We start from the raw sequence: 17,241 nt of genomic DNA, 5'->3' as shown, positions 1-17,241 counted from the left end.
CCTCTAAGCGTCAAACTAAATGCCACAGTTGTCTGGTAATGTGTCACTCCAATCAAACAGGCTCCTTGGTTTTTTGTGACTGTGTGTGTTTGTGTGTGTGTGAGTGTGTGTGACTGTGTGTGTTAGTGTGTGTGTGAGTGTGTGTGAGTGTGTGTGTGACTGTGTGTGTTAGTGTGTGTGTGAGTGTGTGTGAGTGTGTGTATGGGTGTGTGTGTTAGTGTGTGTGTGTGTGTGAGCGTGTGTATGAGTGTGTGTGTGTGTGTGTGTGTGACAGGTGACCTTGCTGTGGTGATTGAGCTCTGGGCTCTCTGATCTTCAGCAGGAGACCCTCTGCATCTACCAATTAGGGCGCAGACTGACACTTACCCCTCTCTCATAGGACCACAGCTTTCTGTGGCTCTGACTCTGTTAATGCCAACAGGTCAGCCATGACACAGGAAGTGACATCAGGGAGCGTGGTGCAGAGGTAACATTGAGGTCACGCTGCTCCTTAATGTGGCAGGTCCTCTGTATTTTATCCATGAGGAAGTGACATCACCAGAAAGAGACATCACCAGGAAGTTACCTCACTGTGAGCATGCCTGCCGATCAGTCAAAGATCACAGAGCGGACAGAAGGTTATGTTATGTTCTTACAGGCTGAATTGGTTATTTAATGATAACTTTATTGTTTTGTGACTCTGCTGGTGTCATCCTGGAGGAAACAACTCAAGTATGACTTATGTTATCCCTCCCCTCCCCCATCCCCTCCCCCCTCCCCTCCCCTCCCCTCCCCTCCCCTCCCCTCCCCTCCCCTCCCCTCCCCTCCCCTCCCCTCCCCTCCCCTCCCCTCCCCTCCCCTCCCCTCCCCTCCCCTCCCTCCCTCCCTCCCTCCCTCCCTCCCTCCCTCCCTCCCTCCCTCCCCTCCCCTCCCATTCCTTCCCCTCTCCTCCCCTCCCCTCCCCTCCTCTCTCCTCCCCTCTCCTCCCCTTCCATTGCTTCCCTTCCCCTCCTCTCTCCTCCCCTACCCTCCCCTCCCATCCCCTCCCCTCCCATCCCTTCCCCTCTCCTCTCCTCTCCTCTCCTCTCCTCTCCTCTCCTCTCCTCTCCTCTCCTCTCTTCTCTTCTCTTCTCTTCTCTTCTCCCCTCCCCTCCCCTCCCCTCCCCTCCTTTCCCTTCCCCTCTCCTCCCATCTCTTCCCCTCTCCTCTCCTCCCCTCCCCTCCTCTCTCCTCTCTCCTCTCTCCTCTCTCCTCTCTCCTCTCCTCCCCCTCCCCTCCCCTCCCCTCCCCTCCCCTCCCCTCCCCTCCCCTCCCCTCCCCTCCCCTCCCCTCCCCTCCCCTCCCCTCCCCTCCCCTCTTCTCCCCTCCCCTCCCCTCCCCTCCCCTCCCCTCCTCTCTCCTCCCCTCCCCTCCCCTCCCCTCCACTCTTTTCCCCTCTCCTCCCTTCCCCTCCCCTCCTCCCGTCCCGTCTCACAGGATGACTCACCCTAGACCCAGACACCTGGTGGGGTCACCTAGGTGGCATCAGCCCCCCCCCTGTCCCCTCCTCCTCCCAGTGTTGCGTTATGTTCTGAGTAGTCAAGCATATGAAAAAAGGTGAGCTGGAATGACTGGTTGTGTCTTGACAGAAGTGCTGAACCACAAAGAACACCTTGAAGGGCATGTTAACTGTCAACAGAGTTTTGTGTTTCGCTGCTTTCAATTAACATAAAACTAAACAGAACCTCCAGTTAGGTTCTCACCAGCCCTCTGCTCTCTCTCTTCCTCTCTCTGTGTTTCTATCTCTCTCTCCCCATTTCTCTCCCCCCTCTCTCTGTCTCCTAGATGTCTTTCCTCAGCAATACAGTCACCATGTGATCTAACTACTGCAGACGTTAATATTAACAACACACAAGGGCAGTGTAAATTACACACACACATACACACACGCACTCTCTCTCAAACACACATGCACACTTCTATCCAACACACACACTTCCTTCCACACACACACACACAAGCTCACCCACATTCACAAAAACAAAAAATCTAATTTTCTGTGCTTCTCTGTGCAGTTCCCCCAGCCCAGCACTCTCTCCAGGCTCATTGAGATGCATGGCGCCTGTTGTGGATGGATGCTCCAGGAAGACCGGCTCCTCGCCTGCTCGCCTCCCCATCAGGCCTACTGCTTCTGGAGACACAGGGGCTGCTAGCGGAGCCTAGCTCCACATGCTAACGCCTAGCAGAGACTAGTAGCACCAGCACCAACACACTAACACCCAGTAGAGACTGACTGGATGCCAACATGCTAACACGCCAAGCTCTTTGTCGCTGGGAGGCAAGAGAACACAGAGGTACACATCAGGAAGTGATTTCCTGACATGCAACTGTTTCATCATCCTGTCATGTTTCCTGGCATTGGAGGAAACGGCTTTGAACACGCCCGCTGCTCCGTCACGCGTGGCGATCACCGCGGCGATCACCGTGGCGATCACCGTGGTGATCACTATGACCCCCGACGACGGGGGATTGTTGGAGAGAAGTTGAGAAGCTTGGTTGGTGTGTTCAGGAGGACATTCTCCTTTCATATCCTGCCTGACGCCAGCACACACACACACACACACAGAGTGGTGGAGCTAATGTGCTTAGCTGTTGTTCTCTGCTCTGCTGTACCCGAGGGAGTCAGCCTCCCTCCCTCCCGATCTACAGTGGAGGATTATCCGCAGGGCCATCGCTACAAACAGACATGTGGCACACCTGGATCCTATGGTGGGGAAAAAATGTCTGTTCTGTAACCAGGATGAACATTTTCACATCTTTTTAGCCACTTTTCCAGGTTACAGAACCTCACGTTGAAGTTTTCAGCGTGGCTGTTTCTAGGGAGACCCAGGTACGCAGTGCAGGAGAAGAGGAGAGCATGCCCCGTGAACTATGGATTTGGGCCAAGTTGGCAATACGGTAGACATGAAGAGTAGGCATTTGGGAGTGAGGTCGCTCGATGCAAAGGCAGTGTTGCTGGGGCTGGTCACGGCAAGGTTGCAAATTTTGTTCTCATTCTGTCAGCTGGTGGGAAAGACGGAAGAGTTTAAGATGGAGGAGTTTGTTGATATGTGGTAATGAGGGGTGCCTACCTAGTATTTATGGGGTATTTAACAGGGTTCTATTGTCATTTCCCTTGCTAGAGGGAATGGTGATAAGCTATGTATGGAAGCAAATCAGTGACATCATTTAATAACTACAAATTTCAATTACAACAAAATTCAGGCTGCTCAAATTCGAATGATGAAATTCAGATCTGAAAACTTTGAACCCAAAAAATTCTGATGGCAACATCCGAGATACCAAGGTTTTGAAATACTCAGACCGGACCTCTCCTCAGACCCCAGGCTGTGATTGGATGACTGATCTGCATGACTGACTGCCTGCAGCTACACCTGGATGAGCGGGGCCTGAGGAGAGAGGTCTGCAGTGGGACCTTTCTGGAGGAGAGAGGTCTGCAGTGGGACCCTTCTGGAGGAGAGAGGTCTGCAGTGGGACCCTTCTGGAGGAGAGAGGTCTGCAGTGGGACCCTTCTGGAGGAGAGAGGTCTGCAGTGGGACCCTTCTGGAGGAGAGAGGTCTGCAGTGGGACCCTTCTGGAGGAGAGAGGTCTGCAGTGGGACCTTTCTGGAGGAGAGAGGTCTGCAGTGGGACCTTTCTGGAGGAGAGAGAGGTCTGCAGTGGGACCCTTCTGGAGGAGAGAGGTCTGCAGTGGGACCTTTCTGGAGGAGAGAGGTCTGCAGTGGGACCCTCTGGAGGAGAGAGGTCTGCAGTGGGACCCTTTCTGGAGGAGAGAGGTCTGCAGTGGGACCCTTCTGGAGGAGAGAGAGGTCTGCAGTGGGACCTTTCTGGAGGAGAGAGGTCTGCAGTGGGACCTTTCTGGAGGAGAGAGAGGTCTGCAGTGGGACCCTTCTGGAGGAGAGAGGTCTGCAGTGGGACCTTTCTGGAGGAGAGAGGTCTGCAGTGGGACCCTCTGGAGGAGAGAGGTCTGCAGTGGGACCCTTTCTGGAGGAGAGAGGTCTGCAGTGGGACCCTTCTGGAGGAGAGAGAGGTCTGCAGTGGGACCCTTTCTGGAGGAGAGAGGTCTGCAGTGGGACCTTTCTGGAGGAGAGAGGTCTGCAGTGGGACCTTTCTGGAGGAGAGAGGTCTGCAGTGGGACCCTCTGGAGGAGAGAGGTCTGCAGTGGGACCCTTTCTGGAGGAGAGAGGTCTGCAGTGGGACCCTTCTGGAGGAGAGAGAGGTCTGCAGTGGGACCTTTCTGGAGGAGAGAGGTCTGCAGTGGGACCCTTCTGGAGGAGAGAGGTCTCCAGTGGGACCCTTCTGGAGGAGAGAGGTCTGCAGTGGGACCCTTCTGGAGGAGAGAGGTCTGCAGTGGGACCTTTCTGGAGGAGAGAGGTCTGCAGTGGGACCTTTCTGGAGGAGAGAGGTCTGCAGTGGGACCTTTCTGGAGGAGAGAGAGGTCTGCAGTGGGACCCTTCTGGAGGAGAGAGGTCTGCAGTGGGACCCTCTGGAGGAGAGAGGTCTGCAGTGGGACCCTTTCTGGAGGAGAGAGGTCTGCAGTGGGACCCTTCTGGAGGAGAGAGAGGTCTGCAGTGGGACCCTTTCTGGAGGAGAGAGGTCTGCAGTGGGACCTTTCTGGAGGAGAGAGGTCTGCAGTGGGACCCTTCTGGAGGAGAGAGGTCTGCAGTGGGACCCTTCTGGAGGAGAGAGGTCTGCAGTGGGACCTTTCTGGAGGAGAGAGGTCTGCAGTGGGACCTTTCTGGAGGAGAGATATAATATAGATATAATATATAATATAATATCTATATTATATAATATATAATATAGATATAATATAGAGGTCTGCAGTGGGACCTTTCTGGAGGAGAGAGAGGTCTGCAGTGGGACCCTTTCTGGAGGAGAGAGGTCTGCAGTGGGACCCTTCTGGTGGAGAGAGGTCTCCAGTGGGACCCTTCTGGAGGAGAGAGGTCTCCAGTGGGACCCTTCTGGAGGAGAGAGGTCTGCAGTGGGACCTTATGGAGGAGAGAGGTCTCCAGTGGGACCCTTCCCGGAGAAATAGACGGTTCAATTGCATTCAGGCTCAATTGTCTTGCCTGTCCTTGGTATCCCGGATGATGCAATCAATCCTCAATCAAATTCTTTCTGCTCAAATTTGGATGTTTCACATTTTTGGGATCTGGATTTCCCCATTCGAGGTGAGCAGCCTGAATCTTGTTAGGATTCCTCTATCAGGAGGAACCCTATTGGTATTGTTAATATTATTATTATTATTATTCTTGTAATTTATCTCATGAACTCATTGGTAAAAAGTTTTGAAACTTGGCATATTGATACAACATTCCACAACTAACCCCAAACACAGACTGGCCCACATCAGACCATAGGGGGCGCCACAGGCCACGCCCAAATGTCCACTTTTCAAAGTGATGGCATTTCCACCCCATTGCTCCACTTCTGAGACTTGGTGTGCTGCATGCCTTATTACTCATGAGGAACAACAACAAGCTACGCTATAGCAGCGTAGATGTAATAGAATATAGGGCTTCAAAATGTTTTGGCAAAAAAATGTTTGTTTTTTAGACACGAGCTTTGGGGCATGCTAGCTGCTTTTCTTTTGAGATTCGTTGTACACATGTGATTTATTGTGTTTGTTACCCTGAGTGACTTGAGTCATACCTCTCTATACCCCTCTATACCTCTTTATACCTGTGTCTATACCTAAATACCTTTCTATACCTCTCTCTACCTCTCCATACCTCTCTCTACACCTCTATACCTCTCTATACCTCTCTCTATACCTATATACCTCTCTATACCTCTATACCTTTCTATACCTCTATACCTCTCTCTATACCTCTCTATACCTCTCTATACCTCTCTATACCTCTCTCTATACCTATATACCTTTCTATACCTCTCTCTATACTTTTCTATACCTCTCTATACCTCTCTCTATACCTATATACCTCTCTATACCTCTTTCTTTACCTATATACCTCTCTATAATTCTATACCTTTCTATACCTCTCTATACCTCTCTCTATACCTCTATACCTTTCTATACCTCTCTATACCTCTCTATACCTCTCTCTATACCTCTATACCTTTCTATACCTCTCTATACCTCTCTCTATACCTATATACCTCTCTATACCTCTCTCTATACCTATATACCTCTCTATCCCTCTCTCTCTATACCTCTCTATACCTCTCTGGACCTCTATCCCTCTCTCCATACCTCTCTCCGTACCTCTCTGTACCTCTCTATACCTCTCTCCCTCTCTCTCCCTGTCTCTCTCTTTATATCCCACTCTCTCTCTCACTCTTATTGTCTTATAGTCTTTCTCTCTCTCCCTTTCTCTCTTCTGCTCTCACTCCCTCTATCCTGATATGTCTACCTCTCTCTCCCTCTCTCTCTTCTGCTCTCACTCCCTCTATCCTGATCTGTCTACCTCTCTCTCCCTCTCTCTCTTCTGCTCTCACTCCCTCTATCCTGATCTGTCTACCTCTCTCTCCCTCTCTCTCTTCTGCTCTCACTCCCTCTATCCTGATCTGTCTACCTCTCTCTCCCTCTCTCTCTCTTCTGCTCTCACTCCCTCTATCCTTATCTGTCTACCTCTCTCTCCCTCTCTCTCTTCTGCTCTCACTCCCTCTATCCTGATCTGTCTACCTCTCTCTCTTCCTCTCTCTGTCTCCCTCCCTTTTCTCTCCTCCGACCTCTTGTTCAAAGCAAAGTTGGTTCCTTATTTATGTGCAAATGTGCTGTGAGGCCCTGTGAGGCAGGTTCATGCTGCAGTGCTGCTCGCTGGGTTTAGCAGATTATCCTCACTGCTCCCTCTGGTCCCTGCGCCCTGAGCACAGCTGCCCCGACCTTTTGTCATTGAGACTTTCTCTTCTTCTCTCCTTGGTTCCTCGTACCCCAGCCCCCCCCCCCTCCTCCACACCTCGCCACCAGACACACACCCTGTCCCCAGTCCAGACGCCACCTCCCTCCTCCTCCTCCCTCCTTCGGTCCTTCTCAAAGGGCCATTATATCTCTCTCTTCATGGACAAAGGACCCTAGAGAGAGGAAAGAAAGAGAGAAGGAGAGATGAGAGAGAGAGGATGGGGGAGAGTGGGAGTGGGAGAGAGAAAGAGAAGGAGAGAGAGAGACAGAAAGAGAGAGATGGAGAGAGAACAGGTTTCTGGTGTTCTGTCTCTAATCGATGAGAGTGTTCCACGTGGTCTTCTGAAGGATAGTCAATATTCTCTTTTTTTCTCTTCTTATACCTCCTATCTGTTCGTTTAGCTGCTGACTCTGACAGAACCTGTGGAGGTAGGGGGGAGGAGTCAGGGAGGGGCAGTGTTCACTGCTCTCTTGGGGGTTCCCTACGACTGGTGTGTGAGTGTGGGCACGTGTGTGTGTGTCAGTTTGGGTGAACGTGTGTGTGTATGTACACATGTGTTTGTCAGTGTGTGTATGTACACGTGTTTGTCAGTGTGTGCGTGTGCAGGGTGTGTGTGTGTGTGAATGGGATGTGGCCGTCTAGAATGGTTGAGCTGGCAAAAACATGACCCCCTCCAACCCTGCTATCCTTACACCAGTATTACACACACACACACACACTCACTCACACACACACACACTCACACACGCGTACCAACAGATTTGTTCTCCTGTCTCCTCCGCCCTGCTAGGTGAGGTTACTGAGCAAACACAATCTAGAACTGGTCCCGCACACTCACACACTCACACACACGTACACACACACTCACACACATACACTGTCACACACACTCACACACACTCAAACACACACAGATGCTGTGGACAAGCCCTATGCTGTCTTCGCTTGCTGCTGGGAGGGATTTGGGAAGCTTCTCACTAAGCTACTGAATCGTATTCATCTCGTCTCTCCTCCTCACCCTGAAACTGCTCCCTCCCTCCCTCTCACCCTCCTCCCTCTATCCATCCCACCTCCCTCTCACCCTTCTCCCTCTTCCCATCCCACCTCCCTCCCTCCCCCCACTTTCCTCCCTCTCTCTTTTGTCTCTCTTCCTCACCCTGAACTGCTCCCGCCCTCCCTCCCTTCTCCCTTACTCTCTCCCTCCTCCTCTCCTCTCTCCCTCTCTCTCCTCCTCATAGTAGATAGCTTGTTACACCTGCGTTGTACACTGCTAGCCTGTTACACCTGGGCAGTAATTATGTGATTCTCCCAGTCTCTTTACTACACCACTAACAAGGCCGTTTCATGTAGATTGAAGCCAATAAAATGGCAATTAACCTTGCAGGGTCTAAATGAGTGTCTAGGAGAGCAGAGTATTGACAGGGGAGCACTGTCTCTCTCTCTCTCTCTCTCTCTCTCTCTCTCTCTCTCTATCTCTGGCTGTCTGCTTCGTGAGAGAGGAGGGGGGGGGGGAGAAAGAAAGGGAGACAAAGAGAAAGAGAGGAGAGAGGCAGACAGAGAGAGCGGGAGAGAGAGACAAAGAGAAAGAGAGGCAGAGAGAGAGAGCGGGAGAGAGAGACAAAGAGAAAGAGAGGAGAGAGGCAGAGAGAGAGAGCGGGAGAGAGAGACAGAAAAGAGAAAGAGAGGCAGAGAGAGAGCGGGAGAGAGAGACAAAGAGAAAGAGAGGAAAGAGGCAGACAGAGAGAGTGGGAGAGAGAGACAAAGAGAAATAGAGGATAGAGGCAGATAGAGAGAGGGGGAGAGAGAGACAAAGAGAAAGAGAGGAGAGAGGCAGACAGAGAGAGAGCGGGATCCCAGAGCTATTGTTTGTTGTGTCTGCTCCGGTGCTATTGTTGTGTCCCCTGTTAACCCCTGACCCGCTGTGAGAGGGGGTAGATGTGGGGTGAGAGAGGGGTGGGGTGACAGACGTGGCCCAGTGACACAGTGTGATGAAGGAGTCACACGGCCACGTCTGTGGGAGCCCTGGCTGGGTCAGCTGGCTGGGTCAGGGGTGTGTGTGTGTGTGTGTGTGTGTGTGTGTTGGGGGCGTCGGGGAGTAGGGGGGACTTGTCTGGGGAAGCCCCAAGGCGGTGGATTTGGGAAGGGGGGGAGGAGGGGTGGGCAGGCTGTGTGTGTTTTGGTAGGATGGACTTCTATCCAGGATCATGTGTTTGGGCGGCAGGGGGGGGTGGGGTTACTAGCCATGGTCATGTGTGTGTGCGTGTGTGTGTAGCTCCCCTCTGTCTGCTCCACACACACACACATCTCATTGTCCTCCTGACCCCCCCACTCTGCAGAGACCAAGCTCTCACACACACACACACTTACTCACACACACACTCACAGAACCCTTGGACGCTTTCTCACACGCACGCACAATGCCAGAACAACCTCTACAGCCAGTCACAGACTAGTCCTCTCACTGCAGCCAATCAGACAAACGGACAGGGAAGGCCCATACTCACACCTGGGACTGTAACAGAAAAAAGAGAGAGAGGGGGGGGGGGATGGAGCAAAAGAAAAAGGGAGAGAGAGAATGAAGGAGGGAGAGGGAGGGAGAGAAAGAGGGAGAGAGAGAGATGGAGGGAGAGAGAGAGAGAGAGAGAGAGAGAGAAAGAGGGAGAGATAGAGAGGAAGAGGGAGAGAGAGAATGACGGAGGGAGAGAAAGAGGGAGAGAGAGATATGGAGGGAGAGAGAGAGAAAGGGGGAGAGTTGGAGGGAGAGAGAGAGAGAGAGAGAGAGAGAGAGAGAGAGAGAGAGAGAGAGAGAGAGAGAGAGAGACAGAGAGAGAGAGAGAGAGAGAGAGAGAGAGAGAGAGAGAGAGAGAGAGAGAGAGAGAGAGAGAGAGGTTGATGACAGCAGATCACTGGAGCCTCCTGAGTTGGAAGGAGAGAGGGAGCAGAGCAGCAGGATCTCTCTGCAGGACAGAGGGAGCAGAGCAGCAGGATCTCCCTGCAGGACAGAGGGAACAGAGCAGCAGGATCTCTCTGCAGGACAGAGGGAACAGAGCAGCAGGATCTCTCTGCAGGAGAGGGAGCAGAGCAGCAGGATCTCTCTGCAGGAGAGGGAGCAGAGCAGCAGGATCTCTCTGCAGGAGAGGGAGCAGAGCAGCAGGATCTCTCTGCAGGAGAGAGGGAGCAGAGCAGCAGGATCTCTCTGCAGGACAGTTATTCAGAGGCAGGATGACAGAGCAGTGTAGGGGTCAGGGGTCACACCCCGGAACAGAGGGAGAGAGGGAGGCAGAGAAGAGGAAGAGTAGTTGGTGTCAGCCTGGGAAAACTGTGTTAAATGACTCAGAAGAGGGGGGGGGGGGGGGCTGTCAGGATGGGCTGGGTGTCGTGGTAACGGCAGGGCTGGACATGGCAGTGCTCTCTGCCCCCTGGAGCTCTGTCAGAGTGCATGAACACACACACACAGAGACACACACACTAACAGAGACACACACAGACACACACAGACACACACAGAGACACACACACACACAGAGACACACACAGACACACACAGAGACACACACACACACAGAGACACACACACACACAGAGAGACACACACACACACAGAGACACACACAGAGACACACACACACACAGAGACACACACAGACACACACAGAGACACACACACACACACAGAGAGACACACACACACACACAGACACACACAGAGACACACACACACACAGACACACACACACAGAGACACACACACACACACACAGAGACACACACACACACACAGACACACACAGAGACACACCCACACACAGACACACAGAGACACACACACACAGAGACACACACACACAGACACACACAGAGACACACACACACACACACACACAGAGACACACACACAGACACACACACACACAGAGACACACAAAGAGACACACACACACACAGACACACACACAGACACACACACAGACACACACACACACACAGAGACACACACACACAGACACACACAGAGACACACACACACACACACACAGACACACACACACACACACACACAGAGACACACACACAGACACACACACACACACAGAGACACACAAAGAGACACACACACACACACACACAGAGACACACACACACACAGAGACTCACACACACACACTCTGTCAGAGTGCATGAACACACACACACACCCACAGACACACACACATACACGCATGCATGCATACTTGCACATGCATACTTGCACATGCATGCATGCATACAAACAGCATGAACACATGTGCACACACACACACAGCAGACCACACTCTCTCTCACACACACACATATTTCTTACACTCATCACACTCCTTACACACTCCACACACACACCATAACCTCCTCACACACTCCACACACACACCATAACCTCCTCACACACTCCACACACACACCATAACCTCCTCACACACTCCACACACACACCATAACCTCCTCACACACTCCACACACACACCACAACCTCCACACACACACCACACACTCCACACACACTCCACACACACACCACAACATCCACACACACACCACACACTCCACACACACTCCACACACACACCACAACCTCCACACACACACCACACACTCCACACACACTCCACACACACACCACAACCTCCTCACACACTCCACACACACACCACAACCTCCACACACACACCACAAACTCCTCACACACTCCAAACACACCACAACCTCCACACACACACCACACACTCCACACACACTCCACACACACACCACAACCTCCTCACACACTCCACACACACACCACAACCTCCACACACACACCACAAACTCCTCACACACTCCAAACACACCACAACCTCCACACACACACCACACACTCCACACACACTCCACACACACACCACAACCTCCACACACACCACACACTCCACACACAGACCACACACACCACAACCTCCACACACACTCCTCAAACACATCTCCAACACTCAAGTCAAACCAAACGTGTTGTGATTGGGTCAGGGCTAGGGTTCGGGTTGATTGACAGGTCGGGGAGCGTTGTGATCCAGCAGTGACGATGTCTCAGTGAAATGAGGCGTCAGGAAACGGCAAACGGGTGGAAAATCCTGTCATTGGAGCGTGGTGGGTGTAAGGTCCATTTAACTCTGACGTTTAGCATATTTTGTGACACTTCAGGGGTTACAAATCACATTAATAAACGCTTAATTACTTTAAAAGAAAGTCCTCAGGCTTTAATCGAATATTAATTACTGCTTATCGTTGTCTTTTAGTCACGCCTAATTGCTGTTATTCCTCCTCTCTGCTTCATGTGTTTCTCGTCTGTGAGAATTTCACGCCGTGAGGAGGCTAAGTATGTTTCCTCTCAAATTGCTTCATCTCCTGTTTTCATCCACTTTGCCTCCATGAAAGAGTCTGTTTTACATGGAGTGCTCGAAACCTTGAATGCATATTTCTGTCAATACCAACGCTAACTCATCCAGCATTAAAGAAAAGAAAAATGTTTGCGGAAAACACGTTGCACAAAAAGATTTTTAAAAACTGCTGGAATGTTTTTGTGATTGTAAGTGATTGTTAGACTGCAGTTGGAGGAGGAAGTGAGTTAGGAGGAGGTAGACTGACTGAAGCAGAGCTCTGACCTGCCCTGAGGTCCACAGTCCTGCAGGAGGTAGACTGACTGGAGCAGAGCTCTGACCTGCCCTGAGGTCTACAGTCCTGCAGGAGGTAGACTGACTGGAGCAGAGCTCTGACCTGCCCTGAGGTCTACAGTCCTGCAGGAGGTAGACTGACTGAAGCAGAGCTCTGACCTGCCCTGAGGTCTACAGTCCTGCAGGAGGTAGACTGACTGGAGCAGAGCTCTGACCTGCCCTGAGGTCTACAGTCCTGCAGGAGGGAGGGTCGTGTGAGGGGCCTCTTCCCCTCACTCACTGCCTCCTCCTGAATCACATGGTACGGTTACCTGTGACAACCAAACGAGATGGACAGTCCGCCTGGCCAATGGCTGGGGCCAAGGCGTGTCTCGGGGCTCATTAGCGTGCAGAGACGGGTACTGTCCACTCTGGGCATGCCCCGACATGTCGGACACATGAGACCGCACCAAATTCAACCTGATTGGCTCATTCTGCTGGAGGGCAAGGCCAAGGCCTGTCTTAGCCTGTACATCACTGGCCCCCAGCCACGAGGGAGGGCTCCGTTATCCTGGTCCAGTTAGCGATGACCATGTGGAATGGTAGGCAGCCCATTGGTCGAGGAACACGTTCATTATCACTGAAGTCCTTCTCTCTCTCTTTCTCTTTCTCTCTCACTCCATCTCTGTCTCTATCTTTATCCATCTCCTTCTCTCTTCACCTCCTTCTCTCCCGCACGTCTCTCTCTCTCTCTGCTGACCCAGGCATGTTCTCATGCTCAGTGTCATGTGCTCTCCCTGCCTGTTCTAGCATGTGCACCTCCTTCATCCTCCACTGTGACACAAAGTGCTGTGGGCCAAACAGGGGGTGTAGGGCTGATGGGGGCAGTTCTGTCTCTCACTGCCTGATGAGGGCCTGGGGGCTGGGGGGAGGGGGGGGGGGGCGAAGGAGCGTATGACTTGGAGCCCAAGCCATGCTTCTGTACAGAATTCTACCATAATATGACCCTGAGCTGTTTTCTTGTTCTACCATGACATGTCTACCTAACCCTATCATCTCAACACTTCACTACCCAAAGCTGTTAAATAATCCTACCTTACCACATACCTGAACCTGGAATATCATTCTACCATAACCTGAACCTGTAATATCATTCTACCATAACCTGAACCTGTAATATCATCCTATCATAACCTGAACCTATAATATAATTCGACCATAACCTGAACCTATAATATCATTTGACCATAACCTGAACCTGTAATTGTTTAGGGGTAGTGCATGTGTTTAGGGGTAGTGCATGTGTTTAGGGGTAGTGCATGTGTTTAGAGGTAGTGCATGTGTTTAGGGGTAGTGCATGTGTTTAGAGGTAGGTTAGCATCTGAAGTAACACACACAAAAATACACTCCCAGTCTCGTGTATGGTGTGTGTGTGGTGTCTTGTGTGTGTGGTGTGTGTGTGGTGTGTGTGTGTGTGGTGTGTGTGTGGTGTGTGGTGTGTGGAGTGTGTGGTGTGTGTGTGTGGTGTGTGGTGTGTGTGGTGTCTTGTGTGTGGAGTGTCTGGTGTGTGTGGCGTGTTGTGTGTGTGGTGTGTGTGGCGTGTGTGGTGTGTGGTGTGTGTGGTGTGTGTGGAGTGTGGTGTGTGGAGTGTCTGGTGTGTGTGGCGTGTTGTGTGTGTGGTGTGTGTGTGTGTGTGGTGTGTGTGTGTGGTGTGTGGTGTGTGTGGTGTCTGGTGTGTGGTGTGTGTGGCGTGTGTGGTGTGTGGTGTGTGTGGTGTGTGTGGAGTGTGTGGCGTGTGTGGTGTGTGGTGTGTGTGGAGTGTGTTGTGTGTGTGGTGTGTGTGGGGTGTGTGGCGTGTGGTGTGTGTGGTGTGTGGTGTGTGTGGAGTGTGCTTCCCTGCTAGCTGGTCTCTGTTCCTAGCAGAGAGTGAAGCAGCACATGAAGCTGATCTCCTGTGTGCTGAGATCCCCATATCTCCTGCAGGAGGGGTGATTATCTCCTAATCAGTAGCGATGCCTCCCACATGACCCCCATGATGGGCCCATCTCATCAGTCTGCACCGCTTCATGCTAGGTGCTAACAGCCCCTCACATGTCAGTCCTCGTTAAGGAAACGTACCAAGCCGTAATGTCCACTCCTTCAGTGGCTCGTACAATGGTTAACTCTCACTGTTTGGGTTACTCTCTCTCACTCTCTCTTTCTCTCCCTCTTTCTGTCTCTCCATCTCTCTCTCTTTCTCTCTCTCCCTTCCCTTCCCTCCCCCCCCCCCCTCTCTCTCTCTTGCTCTCTCCCTTCCCTCCCTAACTTCCCCCCCTCTCTCTCTCTTTCTCTCTCTCTCTCTCTCTTGCTCTCTCCCTTCCCTCCCTAACCTTCCCCCTCCCCCCCCCTCTCTCTCCATCTCTCTCTCTCTCCCTTCCCTCCCCCCCCTCTCTCTCTCTCTTGCTCTCTCCCTAACCTTCCCCCTCCCCCCCCCCCCTCTCTCTCTCTCTCTCTCTCTCTATCTCTCTTGCCCTCTCCCTTCCCTTCCTAACCCTCCCTCCCCCCCCCTCTCTCTCTCTCTCTCTCTTGCTCTCTCCCTTCCCTCCCTAACCTTCCCCCTCCCCCCCCTCTCTCCATCTCTCTCTCTCTCCCTTCCCTTCCCTCCCCCCCCTCTCTCTCTCTCTCTCTCTCTCTGCTCTCTCCCTAACCTTCCCCCCCCTCTCTCTCTCTCTCTCTCTCTCTATCCCTCCCTCCCCCCTCTCTCTCTCTCTCTCTCTCTCTTGCTCTCTCCCTTCCCTCCCTAACCTTCCCCCTCCCTCCCCTCTCTCTCCATCTCTCTCTCTCTCCCTTCCCTTCCCTCCCCCCCCTCTCTCTCTCTCTCTCTTGCTCTCTCCCTAACCTTCCCCCCCCCCCTCTCTCTCTCTCTCTCTCTCTCTCTCTCTCTCTCTCTCTCTCTCTCTGCCCTCTCCCTTCCCTTCCTAACCCTCCCTCCCCCCCCCCCTCTCTCTCTCTCTCTCTCTCTCTCTCTCTCAGACAGGTGGACATGACATGATGTGTCTGATTCAGGGTTCCGAGCTGAGGAGTGGAGGCTGGAGTTGGGCGCTGGATATCACAAGAAATGCAGGGATTGGTCCCTTGGGGTCTAGCCTACCAATCACAGGTGTGCTGTGGTAGAGACTTGTTGGTAGTGAGCTCCTCTCAGTCATGAGGTCTGGAGCATCACAGCTTCAACTGAGACTAGAGTCCAAGTGAGCCATACCTGCGACATGATGCCCCACAGCCCTCCCTGAGACCTGTCACCCTGCTGAAGAAGAGCCACTCAGAAGTCACAAATGTCTTGAAAGGTTTTTGACTACAAGGAGCCGCACACTATGTGGATTTACCCTAATCAGAAATAACACTGTTCAACAGAAGTGTTGATCAATGGCATAGCCAGAGGGGCTGACAGGGGGGGTATGGGGGTGTTTGCAGACACCTTGCTGCACAAGCAAATATAGAGCAACCAATCAGATGTGTTCAAATCCTGCAAACACCCATTATCTCTGAAAGCATAGATCTGATCATCCCACACAGAGAAGGAGCCGTGCTGTCTACTGTCCACACAGTGTAGACTGGACCAGGGGAGGGTGGTGTAGACCACCCTGGAGCAGGGGAGGGGAGGGTGGTGTAGACCACCCTGGAACAGGGGAGGGGAGGGTGGTGTAGACCATCCTGGAGCAGGGGAGGGTGGTGTAGACCACCCTGGAGCAGGGGAGGGTGGTGTAGACCACCCTGGAGCAGGGGAGGGTGGTGTAGACCAGACCAGATGAGGGGAGGGGGGGTAGCAGAATAATGTCTTCATACAAAGACAATGATGAAGCATTTTTCTGTTTTCAAAAGGCTGTTTATTTATTTATCTCTCTTTCCTTCTCCCCCTCTCTCTCCCTTTCCCTGTACCTCCCTTTCTGTCTCCCTCCCTTTTCCCCTCTCTCTCACTCCTTCTCCCTCTCCCATTCATCCATGTAGCATTACAGAAAAGCAAACACTATTATTTTTTATTTCTCCTTCGCCCGAGTACTACATTTGCCCCCCCGCCCCCCCCTGATTGAGGTCTAATGTAAAAGCTGTCCTACGCATGGCTCTCCCCCTCTCTCCATTAGGAATAATTAGACTGAACAATTTTGATGCCTGTAACCTCAGTGAGTGTGGCTAATGGCGTTATAAATTGCTCCTTGTCCTAGGCCCTGGTAGCAAGCGCAGAGCAGAGGGGGAGAGACGCTTAATTCAAAAGCACTCTGTCAACAGCTCTGATTTGTGTGGTTAATGAGAGAGTTTAAAACAACAGGCGCTGCTCATGCATCCTAATGCGTGCGGCAGAGAGGGTTCGATAAAGAGGCTTGTCCGACGTAATTAGCCGCGACAAACGCCAGGGATTAAGAGGGAGGGGGCCCGAACCTCTCCAGTCCATGTTGCTCTCTCTCTCTCCCTGTTACTGCTTCACACCTTCATCTACTCTCTCTCTCTCTCTCCTCTCTCTCTCTCTCTCTCTCTCTCTCTCTCTCTCTGTCTCTCTCTCTCTCTCTGTCTCTCTCTCTCTCTCTCTCTCTCTCTCTCTCTCTCTCTCTCTCTGTCTCTCTCTCTCTCTCTCTCTCTCTCTCTCTCTCTCTCTGTCTCTCTCTCTCTCTCTCTCTCTCTCTCTCTCTCTCTCTCTCTCTCTCTCTCTCTCTCTCTCTCTCTCTC

This window comes from Hypomesus nipponensis, chromosome 2, assembly GCF_054491055.1.
Source record: "Hypomesus nipponensis isolate SF chromosome 2, ASM5449105v1, whole genome shotgun sequence".
Taxonomy (NCBI): Eukaryota; Metazoa; Chordata; class Actinopteri; order Osmeriformes; family Osmeridae; genus Hypomesus; species Hypomesus nipponensis.
The sequence above is the reverse complement of the archived record's forward strand: the minus strand, read 5'-3'. Positions refer to the sequence as shown.